We start from the raw sequence: 16,835 nt of genomic DNA, 5'->3' as shown, positions 1-16,835 counted from the left end.
CACACTTGTCAAGAAGTGTAATAAGAAAGTTAGAGCACTCAGCAGGCGCTGTGACAAAGTGGAAAAAGTCAAACTGAGTGACCTCAGATTCCTTCTTCAGGACATTACAACTCTGCATGATAACATGAAGATCATACATGAGTCTGTCTCTGAAGTCCAGTCAGTTTCAAAGAAACTGAGAAAGGACGTCACAACTATCTAGAACCAACTAAAGGTTCCAAATAAAAGAAACAGTCCTCTGAGAACTCAGTACCAAGGTACTCAGCAGAGATGGAATCCCCAGCGAAAAGTCCAGTGTGACTTTTGTGGGAAGTTAGGACACACCACTAAGGTGTGCTGGCACGCTCAGCACTGGGGTGCTGACAAGTCAGTGAAACATCCTAAATAGAAGGTCAGCTGTGACTTCTGTGGAAAGAATGGCCATACTGTTCATGTATGCCGCCATAAAATAAAATATGATGCTTTACCTGTTGCACCTAACAAGCAAGGACCCAAAAAGAATTGGGTACCTAAAAGTAACTAGTTACAATGCAGGTAAGCCTGAGATGTGCTGAGAAGTCAAAGATGTGGTATATTGACAGCGCATGCTCAAGGCATATGACGGGTGATGAAACTCAGTTCATCACATTTGAGCGTAAACGAGGAGGGAGCGTAAGTTTTGGAGACAACAAGAAGGGTAAGATAGTAGGGTCAGGAACCATCGAAGGTAATCCTACTATTGAATCTGTCTCCCTAGTCAGCAGACTCAAATATAACTTACTCAGCGTAGCTCAGCTATGTGACAATGGGAGAAAAGTTATATTTGATGCTACTGGATGTAAAATATACGAGGGTAAAACAAATGAGTTAATCTTAACTGCCCCTCGCATAGATAATGTCTTTATGCTAGACTTAGAGAAAAAGTTTTCAAAAACTGTGTGGGGATCCGATTTGAGATAACAGGATGGGTAGATTGATCCTTGTCAACTGTTCATCTCATTGGTATTACTAGGTATAACTAATCCCCAGACTCAAAAGAATGTTCATTGGTCATCCTGAATTACTGAATGTGAGACTTTGATCCTGCGGTCCCACGATCCTTAACAGAGATGACTCTGGGGTGTGAACTGCAAAGGTTGGGTGTCACAGGAAGTAATGTCAGGGTAGTTATACATTGGATTGAGCATTTATCACTCCCGATTAATGGGAGATACATCCAAGGATCGCTTGTGGAAGACTCGACTCTAAACCCTTGCAAGGTGATAGCTTAAGAGTAAAAATACAGATTTCACTTAACCTACCTTTTTGAGTTGACTCGGCCAAGAACAAGTAAAATGAACGTCTCGCTATATGTGACTTGACATTACCCATAGTCATAAGATTCAGTTCAAGGATGTAGTTGATAAAGGATCGTATTATACCGTAACTAATACGGAAGGGTTAACGACAGAATCAACCTGTCTTCTTAACGGACTCTGGGGGAATGATTACAGACTTGCCAATAACATACTCAGTACATCATTCCGTTATGCAAGGATTAAATATAATTCTTGAAGAAATTAATTTAATAGTTGCATACGGCCAGAAGTAGTAAGAACCTAATGGATCACACATAAGACTTGGAACCAAAAGAGAGATGGATATGATTAATAGATGGAAGCCCAATTGAGCCCAGTAAGGCCCAAATATATGGAGGGGGCGAAATTTGTATATAGAGATAATGAATTGATTTTATTCCATTAATCCTAATTTGATTAGGATTATGAATTAAATTAATTAAGAGATAATTAAATTAGGAGTTTTAATTAGATTAATATACTCCTATTATTATCCAATTAGTTTATTTATTATTATCCTAAATATATTAGATATATAGTGAGATAATAATTAGGAATCCTTTTCCGAATTGGATTCCTATTAAGTAACCTATTCCTATCTAGCTAGGGTTTAGATTCAAGCAACTATATATACCCCCTCCCATGTGAATTTCGACCAAGCCTAATCCCTCCCCCTTTAGTGATTTTCGAAATTGCTATTCAGTGAGAGAAAAAGAATTCCCATCCCCTAATTCGTGGACAAGAATTCATACGACATTCCATCGATTGATTAATCTTATTCATCCCTCTTTCTCTTTGATCTTGTGTTGGTTAATTAGAGGCAATCTATTTTGGTTGCATCTCATAAGGGTTGATTTCATCTTAACCTCTCTGTGTTAAACTTTGTGGTTGGAATCTCGGAGAAGAATTGTGGGCGCTTCTTTAACAACGGTAGATTGTTCATCGAAAGGTATTCCTTCTTATCCCTCTTTATATGAAATAACGATTAACGGATCCTATGGTTAAAAGGAAATAGGCTAAAAATTTTATATTTCCGCTGCTATACCTTAGCCCTAATTTCCTTCATGTTGAATTCTGTGAAGCCAGCGGCATTGACCACAATTTTTCTGCTCCTAGAACACCTCAGCAAAATGGGGTTGTAGAAAGGAAGAACAGAACTCTGGTTGAAATAGCCAGGACAATGCTGGATGAGCATAGGCTTCCAAAGTATTTTTGGAGAGAGGCTGTTAACACAGCGTGCTATATTCTTAATAGGACTCTAGTTAGACCTATACTCAAGAAAACACCCTATGAACTTTGGAAAGGACAAAAGCCCAATATTGGATACTTTCGTGCCTTTGGCTGTAGATGTTTTATTTTAAATACCAAAGATAGCTTAGCAAAGTTTGATTCAAAAGCTGATGAGGCTATCTTTTTGGGCTACTCAACAAAGAGCAAAGCATACAGAGTTTTTAATAAGCGAACTCAAGTTTTAGAAGAGTCAGTACATGTAGAGTTCGACGAAACTAACCCTGTAGGTAGATACCAGCCGCTGACCCAAGATGATCCACACTCAGTAACCACCGCTGACCAAGAACTAGCTACTGAGTCATTCACGAAAAGGCTGACCAAGAGTAAGAGTGAACCTAAGATTACTTTTACTGACCCATCTACTTCTGCAGAGATTGTTGAAACACAGACAGCACAAGACATGAATCTACCTAAAGAGATAAGGATCCCAAGAGGGCACTCAGAGAGTGCGATCCTTGATTCTGCTGGGAATACCCTGATGACGAGGAATCAACTCAGGAAGTACCTCAATAATGTTGCTTTCGTCTCAGTTCAAGAACCGAAGAATTTCGTTGAAGCTGAGTACGATGAATTCTAGATGAACGCAATGCAAGAGGAGCTCGATCAATTCAGAAGAAACTATGTATAGGAGCTAGTGCCTCATCCAAAGAGTCAAAAGACCATTGGTACAAGATGGGTCTTCAGGAACAAGATGGGTCTTCAGGAACAAGATGGATGAACAAGGGAATGTAGTCAGGAACAAAGCAAGGCTTGTAGCTCAGGGCTACAGTCAGCAAGAAGGTATTGACTACGGTGAGACCTTTGCCCTAGTGGCAAGGCTAGAGGCAATTAGAATTCTATGTGCATATGCATCTTACATGAATTTTAAATTATTCCAAATGGATGTCAAAAGTGCATTTCTTAATGGAGTTATAAACGAGGAGGTTTATGTTAATCAACCTCCAGGTTTTGAGGACCCTAAATTCCCTAACCACGTTTATAAACTCAAAAAGGCTCTGTACGGCCTCAAGCAAGCACCACGTGCTTGGTATGAGAGGCTGACCAGTTTCCTGTTGACTAGAAATTACGTCAGGGGTAAAGCTGATACAACCTTATTCATTAAGAGAAAGGGTAAAGATACCCTGCTGGCCCAAATTTATGTTGATGATATAATATTTGGTGCAACTAACGAATCAATATGCAAGGAGTTTAGCAAAGAAATGCAGACTGAGTTTGAAATGTCCATGATGGGAGAACTCAACTTCTTCCTCGGTCTTCAAATTAAACAAGGAAAGAATGGCATCTTCATCAGTCAAGCTAAATATGCCAAGGAGATATTAAAGAAATATGACTTGGAGAATTTGTAATCCCCTCACTTGGATCACATGATATCTCACACAATATCAGTTATAGACATGCTTTCAATACTCAATCATATAAACTTCAATCTTATATAAACTTTACATATTATACATAAGAGAAAGCATTTACAATACACGTTTAAGTCATTATCCTACATAGAGGATTTACAAAACAAAAGTACATCACAAGACTCCAAAATGCCTAGATGAGAATGGACTGACACTGCTGGTGCGACCTTAAGCAAGAAGAACTCCACCTAACCTGTAAAATCTGTTGGCAAGGGGTGAGCTTCCTACTCAATAAACATATTACGCATATATGTATATACAAAAGTAATGTAAAGAGCACAAATCAAAATATATCATCAGTACCAAGTTAGAATTTATTCACCTGTTTCATGTATTATAGTAATACTTATTTTAGAAAGGCCTTGCTGTACTTAAACAATATATATATAATGGTCCTTGGGCCCAATCTGTATTTCGGCTCACTAAATTCGGAATACAATCATCTGTGTTACGGAGGAGTTACACTCAACTCACGTACTCATATATCTCAACACATGTGCTTCCGGCTCACAATATTCGAATAGCACTCTCAACTTGGACCATTTCACATATCCATCTAAGCAAGCTCATATTCATTTATAATCCAACCATTATCCAGTTCCAGTATGTGCACAAGGCTCAATATGCCGTATTTACTCATAACACTGCAACATACTCAATCATATCACTTTCTTATCAATCATAGCGTATCACAAACACTCAAACATGATTCACATCATTCACATCAGATTCAACCACATCTCACACTCAACAAGTCACAAGGCACAATACATTTATACACATATATAAGCAATATGCTTACCGTCGCACTTGGTTCGATCTATTCAACACGATCGGGTGTGCGTTCAATTGCACCTTGCCCTCCTAATGTCACATAACATTGATCCAATTAGCCTTAACATAAACTTAATGAAAATATAAACCAAGGAATGCTATATGATTTACAAGACACTAATGCCACAAAGTTCATGCAATCTAATCCTTTTGTCTTAGATCATCACATGACCTACTTGCACACATTCTGTCATAACTTTCTCTATATGAATCCAAATTCCCTGATTCTTGAACCTACTGAAACTAGACATATATGGGTAGAACACATCCAAAATGCACATTAATATCACTTCTGCACAATATATGGCATGCAAAATGATTCTGTCCTGTTTCCAGCCAAGAAACAGACTACCCAGCTTTGCATCTACCATAATGCACTCAACCTAGCTCACACTAAGCACAATGGATTGCCAAATCCTTTTACAGACATATACTTCACGTAGTTAGGAACACTTTTGTATAAAGAAACTTTCTCCAATTCGGACTCTAAGATCCTCAAAATGCTACATCAACATGGTTGCCTCACATGACATTCAATTTCGAGGCAGTCATGATCCATCTAGGTTTTCTTCCTCTATATATGGAATTAAAGTCCCATATTTTACAGAGGGTTTCATAACACATATAGTAACATAGTTTATTCTTTATGTATCTTCAAATTCGAACAATATCAATATGAAAAACATGCTCCAAAATGACGGAAAGCAGTACCCTAGATTTCTGTTTAGGGCACTTGATACATATCTTTCATTTGGACAGCCTATAACCACTTCAAACAACACCAAAACTCAACAAACTCAATAATAACTCATCCACAACAACTCCTATCATCATAACTAGGTATTTCATAATCTCAAACTCATAGAAAATAAGCTAAAACAACATACTAACCTTCAAGTTGTGTCTATCACCTAGTATGCTTCCTAACTTAACTTGTTTGGCTTGACAATGGAAGAAATTGGAAGATTTTTCTTTGGAGGATGTTAGGGTATGAAAAGGGAAAGTTTGCTGAAGCTTTGGTCGAAATTGTGGCTGGAAAGCATAAATAATGAGTTGTGTACATCCATTTGAAATGAAGAGGTGCATTTTGTCTCAATCTTGGGTGACATCATGCTTAAGTGAGGTGCTTGTTCACAAAACTCATTTCCAGCCCTCCACAAGTCTAATTTAATCAATTAAGGACATGTTCATTCATTCATTTAAGTCCTAACTCAATTAACCAATCGTTACATCTTAATGACACACTAATCGTCTACTAATCGCATGATAATCGCATTATGCATGCGAAACTTCCGATGCCAATGAGATGAATCTAAAATGTATGTATTCAATCATGAAAACATATATGAATGTGGGAAGATGTATATGTTAGGGTTTAGGGATGTTACAGAATTGCAAGCCAATATCCACTCCTATGGGCACTGACACTGTCCTCTGCGCTGACGAGAATGGTAAGTCAGTAGACAGCAAATTATATCGAGGTATGATAGGCTCTCTACTTTACTTAACAGCCAGTAAACCGGACATTCAGTTTTCAGTATGCTACTGTGCTAGATATTAATCTAACCCTAAGGAATCTCATTACATTGCTGTAAAAAGAATCCTTAGATATTTGCAAAGCTCAATGAACGCAGGTTTATGGTATCCCAATACTCACGATTTCACACTTATTGGATACACTGACGCTGACTATGGACGGGATAAGATGGAACGTAAAAGCACCTCTAGAGGATGTCACTTCTTAGGAAGCTGTCTGGTATCCTGGTTCAGCAAAAAGCAGGCGTCAGTAGCCTTGTCTACCACTGAAGCTGAGTACATTGCTGCTGGTCATTGTGTTGCTCAAGTCCTATGGATTAAGCAACAGCTTGAAGACTATGGTGTTCAAACGAAGACAATTGAAGTCAAATGTGACAACAAAAGTGCAATTGATCTTTCAAAGAACCCAATTCAACACAGCAGAATGAAGCATGTCAGCATCAGACATCACTTCATTAAAGACCATGTACTCAAAGGTGAGATCAAGCTGACCTTTGTCCCAACGGACGAACAGCTTGCGGATATCTTCACGAAGCCACTGGCTCGTGAGCAGTTCAGCATACTGAGAGAAGCTATCGGTATGTTTAATCCTCTTCAGTAAATTCCTGAACTAAATGAATATGCATGCTGAGTGAATTATTATGCTGAATGATTGTTTTTGTTGTGTACTCATTGAAATTAATTAAACAGCAAACACTGAGTAAACTTGCACACTGAGTAAGTTAGTTTAAACTTAAACTTAGAAATCATCCCATTATGCAATACTGACCACTTAGAATATCAAACGATTAGTATTCTAAACGCTGAGTGTTATATCCGTTAGAATCATTGCAAAAGCACGCGTATAGCCACCTAGGATGACGTGAGCGCCGAATGTGTCATAAATGCCAGGATTATTGTCGGTTCACAATCCCGAGGCAAAACTGACACATGGATTCGATAAGATCCATTTCTCACCTCTATAAATAATGGGTAATTCCCCATTTTTATTCTTTACGCTTATCGAATACTCTGGCAAAGAAATTCTTTCTCTCTAAAAATCCCTCTAAGCTTTCCCATCCTCAACAATGACTAAGGTTACCTACAACATCTCCGGTGCTGGCCACTCTAAGCCCAGCTCCGATGACACTTCCAGGCAAACATCTGTGCCGGAACCTACCAAAGTAACCTCGCCGAGCAAAGGACAAGCTGGCCAAACCTCTGGTCAGGGAAAGCCTGTAAAAGTCAGGACCTACTCCAAGGTATTTGAGAACGTCCGCGAATGGAAAGTTGAGCCCTCAAGATGGGTATCAGAAAACTTTGTACAAAACGAACAACCCTTCTGCGAGTGGATTTCACAAAATGGATGGACGGAGCTGTTTTCGGTTAGGGATGACACCTACCCTGACCTGGTAAGGGAATTTTACCACAACCTCCGAGTTGCAAATGACAACACGTACCTGTGCACAATGGTGAAAAAGAAAATCATCTTCATCAACCCTCTCTACTTAGGAAATCTGCTCAAGTTGAAAACTGAGGGAGCAAGGCTGAGAAGATCTGGAGATCAGGATGGCACTGGGTATGCACACAACTTCTGCAAACCTGAGGGCCACTCAGGAGAAGTCTTAGCTTCCTCGATGGGTCAGCACCAGAAGATGGCTCATTACTTGCTGACCTACTTTATCTACCCGAAGATCAACTACACTACATCAGCAACAAACTTCGAGCAATGCTTTATATGGCATATGCTGACATACACTCCAATTAATATGCCAGTATTTCTCGTCGCTGGCTTCCTACGCAGCACTAGTACGCTGAGGCTAGGATCAATCATTACAAGAATCCTCATCGACCATAAAGTTGATCTCGAAGGTGAGGACAAGATTCGAGGATCTGAGATCACAGCGGCCTCGCTGAGAGCACTAAAATTTGGACAGCCTTTGAAGAAAGGTAAAGCTGCTGCTGCTGCTGCTGCTGGACAAGCTGAGGGAACTGCTGAGCCAAAGAAAGGGCGAAGGACTAAGGCCCCAGCTTCCCGCAAAAGAAAAACTGCTGAGACTCCTTCCAAAAATGTTGAGTCTCCAGCAAAAATACAGAAGTCAGCTGGTAAGTCAGCTGAGAAACGAAGCAGGCAAGGTGAGCCTGGAACTGAGGAAACTACTGAGCAACCTCAGAAAAAGCAGAAGCCTTCTACACTGACTCCCCTCAACGCCATACCTACAGACTTTGTAGTACCGGGTGACTCTCACTTCACCCAGTGTCAAGGTATAATAGCTGAGTCCGAAGAACATGAGGTACAACTGGATGATCATTTCATCTCCCAGGTTGAGGAAGAACTTGATGGTGACAGTACCGAAGAAGAAGAAGAAGAGGCCAGCGGTCAGGATGACGCTGAGGACTCTGAAGAGATAGCCAGTGAACATGAGACTGAACAGGCCAATGCTGGGTTTACTGCTGGAGATGAGCAAGTACTTGATCAACACAATGTTGATCCAGTCCAAGAACAAGCTGACCAGCCTCATGATGAGCAACACGAATCTTCTCCTTCTCACTCAGGAGATCCTAGTCAAACTGTCACTCCACCTCGTAGAAGAAGAAAGTTGGTTAAGGCAAGTGAGAAGCCTGTCAGTGAAGATTTTGTGCCACCACCAACTCTTCCTGACTTTGTCATCTCAAAGACAACTAAGGACCCCTCTACTGTCAAGCTGACATTTTTCAAACGCCAACAACCCTCTACTGCTTCAGCGTCCTTAGAAAAGCAAGCCTCTGTTTCTTCTCAACAGGAACATACCGACCAAAATGCTTCTGCCACCTCAACCATTCAGGTTGAGCCGATTACTGTGAATGCTATTTCTTCAAGCATGGTGCTGACTACACACACTTCTGCCGTCAGCACAGACAGTATTTGGATTACCACTTCTCCAACTCAACTCTCTGCCGATCACTCAACTCTACCTAAAACTCAAGTGCAGATTGAAAATGCTATTCCAGTCACTGACCAGGTCACTCCTTTCACTACTCTTCCTTCCGGTCACACTGATGTCCCTGAAGGCTCACAAAGCTATCTGAATGCCACTGAGTCCGGCAAAAAGATCATTGACTCAGTGCAAGCATTGATCAGAGACCTTTAACAGTCCACTCCTCCTGCTGCTGGGTCTTCAACTTTTGAGAATACTCAGTTTTCCCAGGTCACTCAACTTCTCAACGAGGTTAAGGGACTCAAGGACTTGCTGAATGTAATCATTACCTTCCAAGCACAGCAAGCTAAGCAGGATTCAATCGCCAAACTGGCTGAGATCCAGCTGACAACCGTGCAGTACTTGACCTCCTTACAATAACAGATCCAGAACTTGTCAGCTGTGAACCCCGACCATGCCACTTCATCTGAAGTCAAGATGCTCTTTGCTCAGCTTCACACTGAGCAACTCAAGACCAACGAGCAAATGGTTTCTTACAATCAGTGCTCAGTAGAGCAAATTGGTGAGGCTATTCGCTTGCTTAATCTGAATAAGCAAGAGATGGATACTGACGCAATGAAACAGAATGAGATGTAGTCTATCATGCAACAAACCTTCAACCACATTCGTCATAACAATATTCAACGTCAGTATTACGACACAGCCCTTTTAAAGACCTTTCACCAAATCTTTGCTGGTCTTACTAAAGCTCTCATCTGGCAAGGCAAAGCTCAAGCGTTTAGCGTCAATATGCTCAGTGCTGCTGAACTCAAAGTACCCGAAGAAGTATCAGCTGATGGAGTTGCAATTTTTGACGGCGTCAACGAAAGCGCTGAGAAACTTAAGGAGCTGTCTAAAGAACTGACTCGAGCTATCTTAACTGATGCTTTCAGACTTCCTCCTCCTGATGCTGACAAAACGGGGGAGAAAGAACAAGCAGCTAGAGTTCAGCATGAGCGAAGTCAGTCTCAACACAAGAAAAAGAAATAGATAGGCTAGCTCAGTATAGACTAAGTCAGATGTAATCTATATGCCTTATCTATAAGTTTTGTTGTGTAACCACTGACTACTATCCATATATCATATCTTCATCTTTTATTCCTATTCCTGAGTTATGATATATGTTAATATATGTTACTGTGTACTGAGTCATTACGTATCTTCAATTAAATCAGCTATGTTTTATACTTATAAATCTTATTGACTGAATCAAATTCTGATAACATGTTTGACATTGACTTATGTGCTTATAAAACATTGTCTATTAAGAACTCATTGAACAACAAATTACTCAGCGCACTCTATATAATTATACCTTCCACTTAATACTGAGTAAATAGAATATGTTTAATAAGCTGACCTATATCTGAAAAACTGACCTTAGACTTACTCGAGTTAAACCTTTAAATGTTTAGAGTAAAACTAAGTCAGTAGCTCAACCCTTACGGGGGAGTTTGCTAAGTTGAAATATGTCAACTATCATGGGGGAGTTTGATAGGGGTCAAAAACCCCTATCTTCGGGTACGGTTTTAGGACGGGTTTTAGCATTATTTAGTTAATAAGCGAGCATTTCTCGCATTTAAATGCTTTTGTGTGAGTTAATTAGGAATTGGAAACGTTTTATTTATTTTTCGTTGTTTAGGCTCGTTTTATGACCAATTTAGGCAATTATGGCCAAAATAGCATGCATAGTGTAATTCCGTTATCTTTTGAAGCTAATTCGTCCGTCAAAAGTCGCACCAAACGAAGCGTTTGCTCAAAATAAGCGATTGACGGATCAATTTAGCTTTTGGACTAATGTTATCTGGAGTTTCTGTACGTGCGCAGGTGTAAGTTCGGGCGAAAAAGGACATCGACGACATTCGGCAAGCATCGAGAACATGCCGGGCGAAAACGCTCGACGAGCGGGCATCCGTGGGCCATTTCTGCTCGCCGAGCAGGCCCCTAGAGGCCTACTCGCCGAGCGGGAGCCTGCTCGGTGAGCAGGAGCCTGCTCACCGAGCAGGCCACCAGGCGCCTGCTCGGCACGAGTAGCCCTGCTCGCCGAGCAGCTCGCCCTGCTCGCCGAGCAGGCCTGCGGGAATTGGTCAAAAAGACCAATTCCGCCCCCCACGAAGCCACGATGGACCCCACGTCTTCCTACACCAATAAGGACACGAAAATAGGTCAAAAAGAGGACCGAGACACGCCTATAAATAGAGTTTTTCCAATGTAATTTAGATATATTTTATCTTTGTAATTTTCTTAGTTTTCCTCTTGAGAAATCCTCTCCACCTCCTCCATATCCTTCAAACCTCCATTGAAGACACCTCCGAAGCTCCGTTCACCGAGGATTGCTCAAGCTCCATCCTTAAGTCCTAGAAAGACGCCTGCATTGGTAGACAGGTTCCCTGAAAGGGATTTTTCTTCTTTTACATTCTGTCTAGCCTCTGATACATGTTATGAATTCTAGGCTTATTGTAACTTCGTGACAATATTCTCCATCTTTGATATATATTATAGTTCTTGTTCATTCAATTGTTTTAATGCTTTAATCTTTGTCTTACGCTTTGTCTGATTGGTTTAACTCATTCGATAATCCCAAAATCAAGTTGGCACATATTACGAGCTGAATCTGACCTAGTCAGTGCCTATAGGATTGACGACCCTATAGAAGATTAAGCCCAAATTGCTGAGCCTTAGAGCTAGTTTCGGCTTTACAAGGGAATCACGAACTAGGAACTTTAAGAGGATAGGTCGGGTTAATCGCCTCGGACACAAGTGACTTAGGTTTTAATTCAATTGCTTAAACATTCTATTTTCATTATCATCGTATCCCTTCATATTCCTTCGGATAATTGCATTGGTAAAAGATCACTTAGGAGTAGTTTAACTTAATTAGGGGTAGAGTAACTTAATTAGGCGTAGAATAACTTAGTTAGAATCAGATAACTTAGCTAGGAATAGTATAATTCAACCTAGGAGTAGATTAACTTAGAAAAACCAACTCAAAACCCCCTAAGCCTAGATAACACATGAAACCAAGTAACTCGATACTTGCAGAAATAAATCATGTGGACGATAACCTGGACTTAACCAGAAATTTATTACTTGATAACGACGGGGTACACTTATCCCTTAGTGAGTTCTCATCTCTAACTTAGGTGAGGGCGCATCAGAGCTCAATACTGAGTTCTTCGCTGAATAGTTTTGCCAACATCAAAATGGGGGAGTTTGTTGAAACACCTTTCCACATAATTTTGATTTGACAAAATTGTTTAAGTATAATTGAAATATATATTCTAAACACACTAAGTTTAAATGCTTTGATTTATTATACTAATGTGTTTGTTCAATGTTGAGTTAAATTGTTTATAAGACACAAGAATTAAAAGGCCCAAGCCCAATACAAGTGTTAAAGCCCAAGTCAAACAACTCAGTACAACTCGGCCCGCGTTTGTCAAAACGTTGCCGTTTTGGACAAAACGCAACTCAGCAAGAGAAGGATCTAGAAGACCTTCGGGAACAACTTCAAGATGAAGCTGCTGAGTAGTCTCGACAAAGCGTACAAGACAGCAGCTGGCTAATGAAAACTAACAGACAAAGTATTTCTACTTTGGGTAAAGTTCAGACGACATAGTATGCTGTCCAGTTGACTTTACCATAAAAGGAGAGACAGTCTGCTGAGCTGACCGAGGACAGAAGATACACAATTCTGATTGGCCGAGAGCTCTGAGCAAGTCAGGATGACAACGACAGGTAGCCGTTTCCCTCCAACGGTTATTTCGAAATTCGAAATGACCGATGCCCAGACATCTCTATAAATAGTGCCATCAGAAGCTTCATTCAGACAGAACTTGATCAAGCCATTACGCTGACCAAATTTCTACACAAGTTCTGCAAGCAAAGAAGCAAAGCAAATCTTACACTACAATTCTTATATCTGTGTAAAAGTCTAGAGTGATTATTTCAATCGTCTAAAGTGTCTTGGCAAATCTTTGTATAGGACAAAACACTTATCATTTCTAGAAGATAGAAAGGAGAGGCTGAGTACTCGGTTATAGTACTCAGCGAGAGATTAAGATTGAGTAGAGGTATAGAGGAAGGTACTCTTGTTATACTCAGTTGCTAAGATTGTAAAAGGTTTGAGGCTCTACCTTTAAAGAGCTCAGTAGAGGATTCGAAATCTCGGAATGTGTTCCGGGGACAGGACGTAGGCTTAGAAGAAGCCGAACCTGGATAAATCTGCTGAGTAAAGTATTTCTTACCTTTAACTCCTTATTTATATTGCTTGCTTAAAATAACCAAAAACTGACCAAGTAAAGAGGTCAAGTTGAGTTGTGCGCGTTAAACGTCTGAGCTCAGGAATAGACTCTAAGTGATATCTCCTGACTCAAGCTGAGAAACTGACCTAGTCACCAGTTGACTAAGCCAGTATCTTGTGTTTACTCAGCGCCGCTGTTAAAACCTTTTTCCTTAGAAAAAGGAGTCTGCCCTAATTGCGAAAAAGTTTAAATAGTTCCTAACCCCCCCTTGGAACTATACTTGCAACCTTACAAGGGACCAACAAATTTAGCCTCTGAACTAATGTTATTTGGAGTTTTCGTGCATGTGCAGGCTAAAACAGGAACGAGTTCGAGTGAAAGTTGCGTTTCGGGACATCCAGCAGTCGCACAAGGCGTTCTAGGCATTCCCGCTCGTCGAAATGGCCTTTTTGGGGCCGGATCGGCGAGCTAGCCCTCAGGGGCCTGCTCGGGCGAGCTGGCTCGCCCAGCTCGGCGAGCTGCCCTGCGGGAATCAGTCAAAAGATTGATTCCCGATCTCACGAAGCCACGATTGACCCCACGACTTCCCACCTGCAAAAGGATACGAATTAGGTCAGAAAGAGGGTCTGAACCGCGTCTATAAATAGGAATTTCCAATTGTAAATTAGATATCTTTTATCTTTTTTAAAACCCTAGCTTCCACCTTGAGAAATCCTCTCCACCTTCTCCATCTCCTTCAACTTCCATTGAAGACACCTCTGAAGCTCCGTTCATCGAGGATTGCTCAAGTTCCATCCTTCAGTCCTAGGAAAGCGCATGCATTGGTAGACAGGTTCCCTGAAAGGGATTTTTCTTTTTTTATATTCTGTCTAGCCTCTGATCCATGTTATGAATCCTAGGCTCATTGTATCTTCGTGACAATACTTTTCATCTTTAATATATGTTATAGTTTTGTTTATTCAATTGTTCTATTGCTTAAATCTTTGTCTTACGCTTTGTCTGATTGGTTTAACTCATTCGATAATCCCAAAATTAAGTTGGCACATATTGCGAGCTGAATCTGACCTAGTCAGTGCCTATAGGATTGACGACCCTATAGAAGATTAAGCCCAAATTGTTGAGCCTTAGAGCTAGTTTCGGCCTTACAAGGGAATCACGAACTAGGGACCTCAGGAGGACAGGTAGGGTTAATCGCCTCGGACACAAGTGACTTAGATTAGGTTTTAATTCTGTTGTCTTAACAATCTATTCTCATTATTATCGTATCACCTCATGTCCCTTCGGGAAATTATATTGGTAAAAGGTCACTTAGGAGTAGAATAACTTAGATAGGAGTAGAAGTAACTTAATTAGGAGTAGGTTAACTTAATCAAAACCAATTCAAACCCCCCATAGCCTAGATAACACCTGAGACCAAGTAGCTCGATACTTGCAGAAATAAATCATGTGGATTCGATACCTGGACTTTCCAGATTTTATTACTTGATAACGACGGGGTACACTTATCCCTTAGTGAGCCTTCTTACGGGAGGCACATTAAATACATTTCCTTGTCACAAATTATATGCTCTATAGCTCCTGTGTCAATTATCCAGCATGATGAGACAAAGTTAGGGTTAAGGCTGTTACCAGAACTGTCTCCCTTGACAAATGTGTTGACGCTGCTGCTTGAGGCTAGAATCTTCCCTTGGTGATTCGTTGGTAATAGGGCAAAAAGTGTTTGGTACTGGTCTTTATTTAGAGTAAACGGTTCTGTGTTTGCCTGCCTGTTATCTTCCTCTCCCGAGTCTCTGTTCTCTTTGCTTTGATTCACTAGTGAGTTTGCCCTGGGTTGATTAGTTCTGAAAGGATTCTTGCTTCTGTTTCCGTAGTTAGGCGGATAACCATGCTTCTTGAAGCATATCTCTTCTGTGTGTCCTGTGTTGCCACAAAAAGTGCATAGGGATGAGCTTTTGCCATTGTTTTTGCGATTGTTGTACCTTGGGTTGTTCTGCCTGCTTTGTTTGCCAGTTGTATTAGTAAATCCCGTGAACATGTTGCCTTCACTTCCTTCATTTCCTTTGACAGGGGCAAATCCGAGCTGCCTTTCATGCTGTATAGCTAGAGCGTATGTTTTGTTCAAGGAAGGTATTGGCTCAATCAGCAAGATCTGTGAACAGATGGTGGAGTATGATTCATTAAGCCCTTGAAGAAAAGTAATGACCTAATCTGCGTCTTGCTGATCACGCAAAACTTTGAAAGTATTACAACTGCATGCCTGCCTAGAAACGCATTTTGGCATTGGCCTAAGGTTTGTCAACTCATCTTGTAAGACTTTCAAGTTGGTATAATATTCAGTGACACTTCCATTTCCCTGCTTCATGCTGTGTACCTCTCTTCGCAGCTCCAATATCCTTAACGAATCTGTTTGTGCGAAACGCTCCTTCAGATCTGACCAGACCTATTTCGCCTTATCGAGCCACATTATGCTCCTTGCGATGGAAGGTGAGACAACATGATGTAGCCAAAGACATAACCATGTTATTACATCTCTCCCATTGATTATACATGTTGTTATCTATTGCAGGTGCAGTGATGGTGCCATCCACAAAGGAAAATTTGTTTTTGGACATTAAAGCTACCTTGACAGCCCTAGACCATTGGTGGTAGTTTGGCCCGGTGAGGACCTGTGAGACCAGAGATAGAGCTGGTGTTTTGTTTTGGGGAAGATGGTACGGACTATTGGACGTGATCATCGGACCCGCCATGCCGAGTGAATAAAAGGATAGCCTTTTAGGTTAGTGTATGGTATGATACCATAATAATTTGAATGAGTGAATCACAAGATTAATTATATTCTCATTAAATGATAAAGTTTTCTAACTATTACATTTATACTATGCTAGGTGTGCTGGTCAAGCAAACTTCTTGGCTAAGGAAATAAAGGACAAGACAAGTGTCTAAATCTGAACCATGGAATAACTCTGATTGAGATGAGTGGTGGTGATTCATTTAGGGTATTGGTTGAATGAGGGAATGACCATCACAAGGAATGGACTGCTTCTAGAATGTGCCATCACTGGTGAAATGACCAAGATGCCCTCATTGGTGTGCAAGGACTAAAATACCCTTGGCAACTTAAGGGTCAAGTCGGCCTCTCTTTATTATTGCGTGTTATCTTCATTTTGTCAGGCAATCTCTTCACCTTTCTAACCCAAAAGTCTCCTTCTTCTCAAAGCTTCATCTTTTATTGCACTCTCATTTTTATTGACCTAAATGTTCCACAGTTTG

Source organism: Euphorbia lathyris, chromosome 8 (genome assembly GCF_963576675.1).
Source record: "Euphorbia lathyris chromosome 8, ddEupLath1.1, whole genome shotgun sequence".
Lineage (NCBI taxonomy): Eukaryota > Viridiplantae > Streptophyta > Magnoliopsida > Malpighiales > Euphorbiaceae > Euphorbia > Euphorbia lathyris.
The sequence above is the reverse complement of the archived record's forward strand: the minus strand, read 5'-3'. Positions refer to the sequence as shown.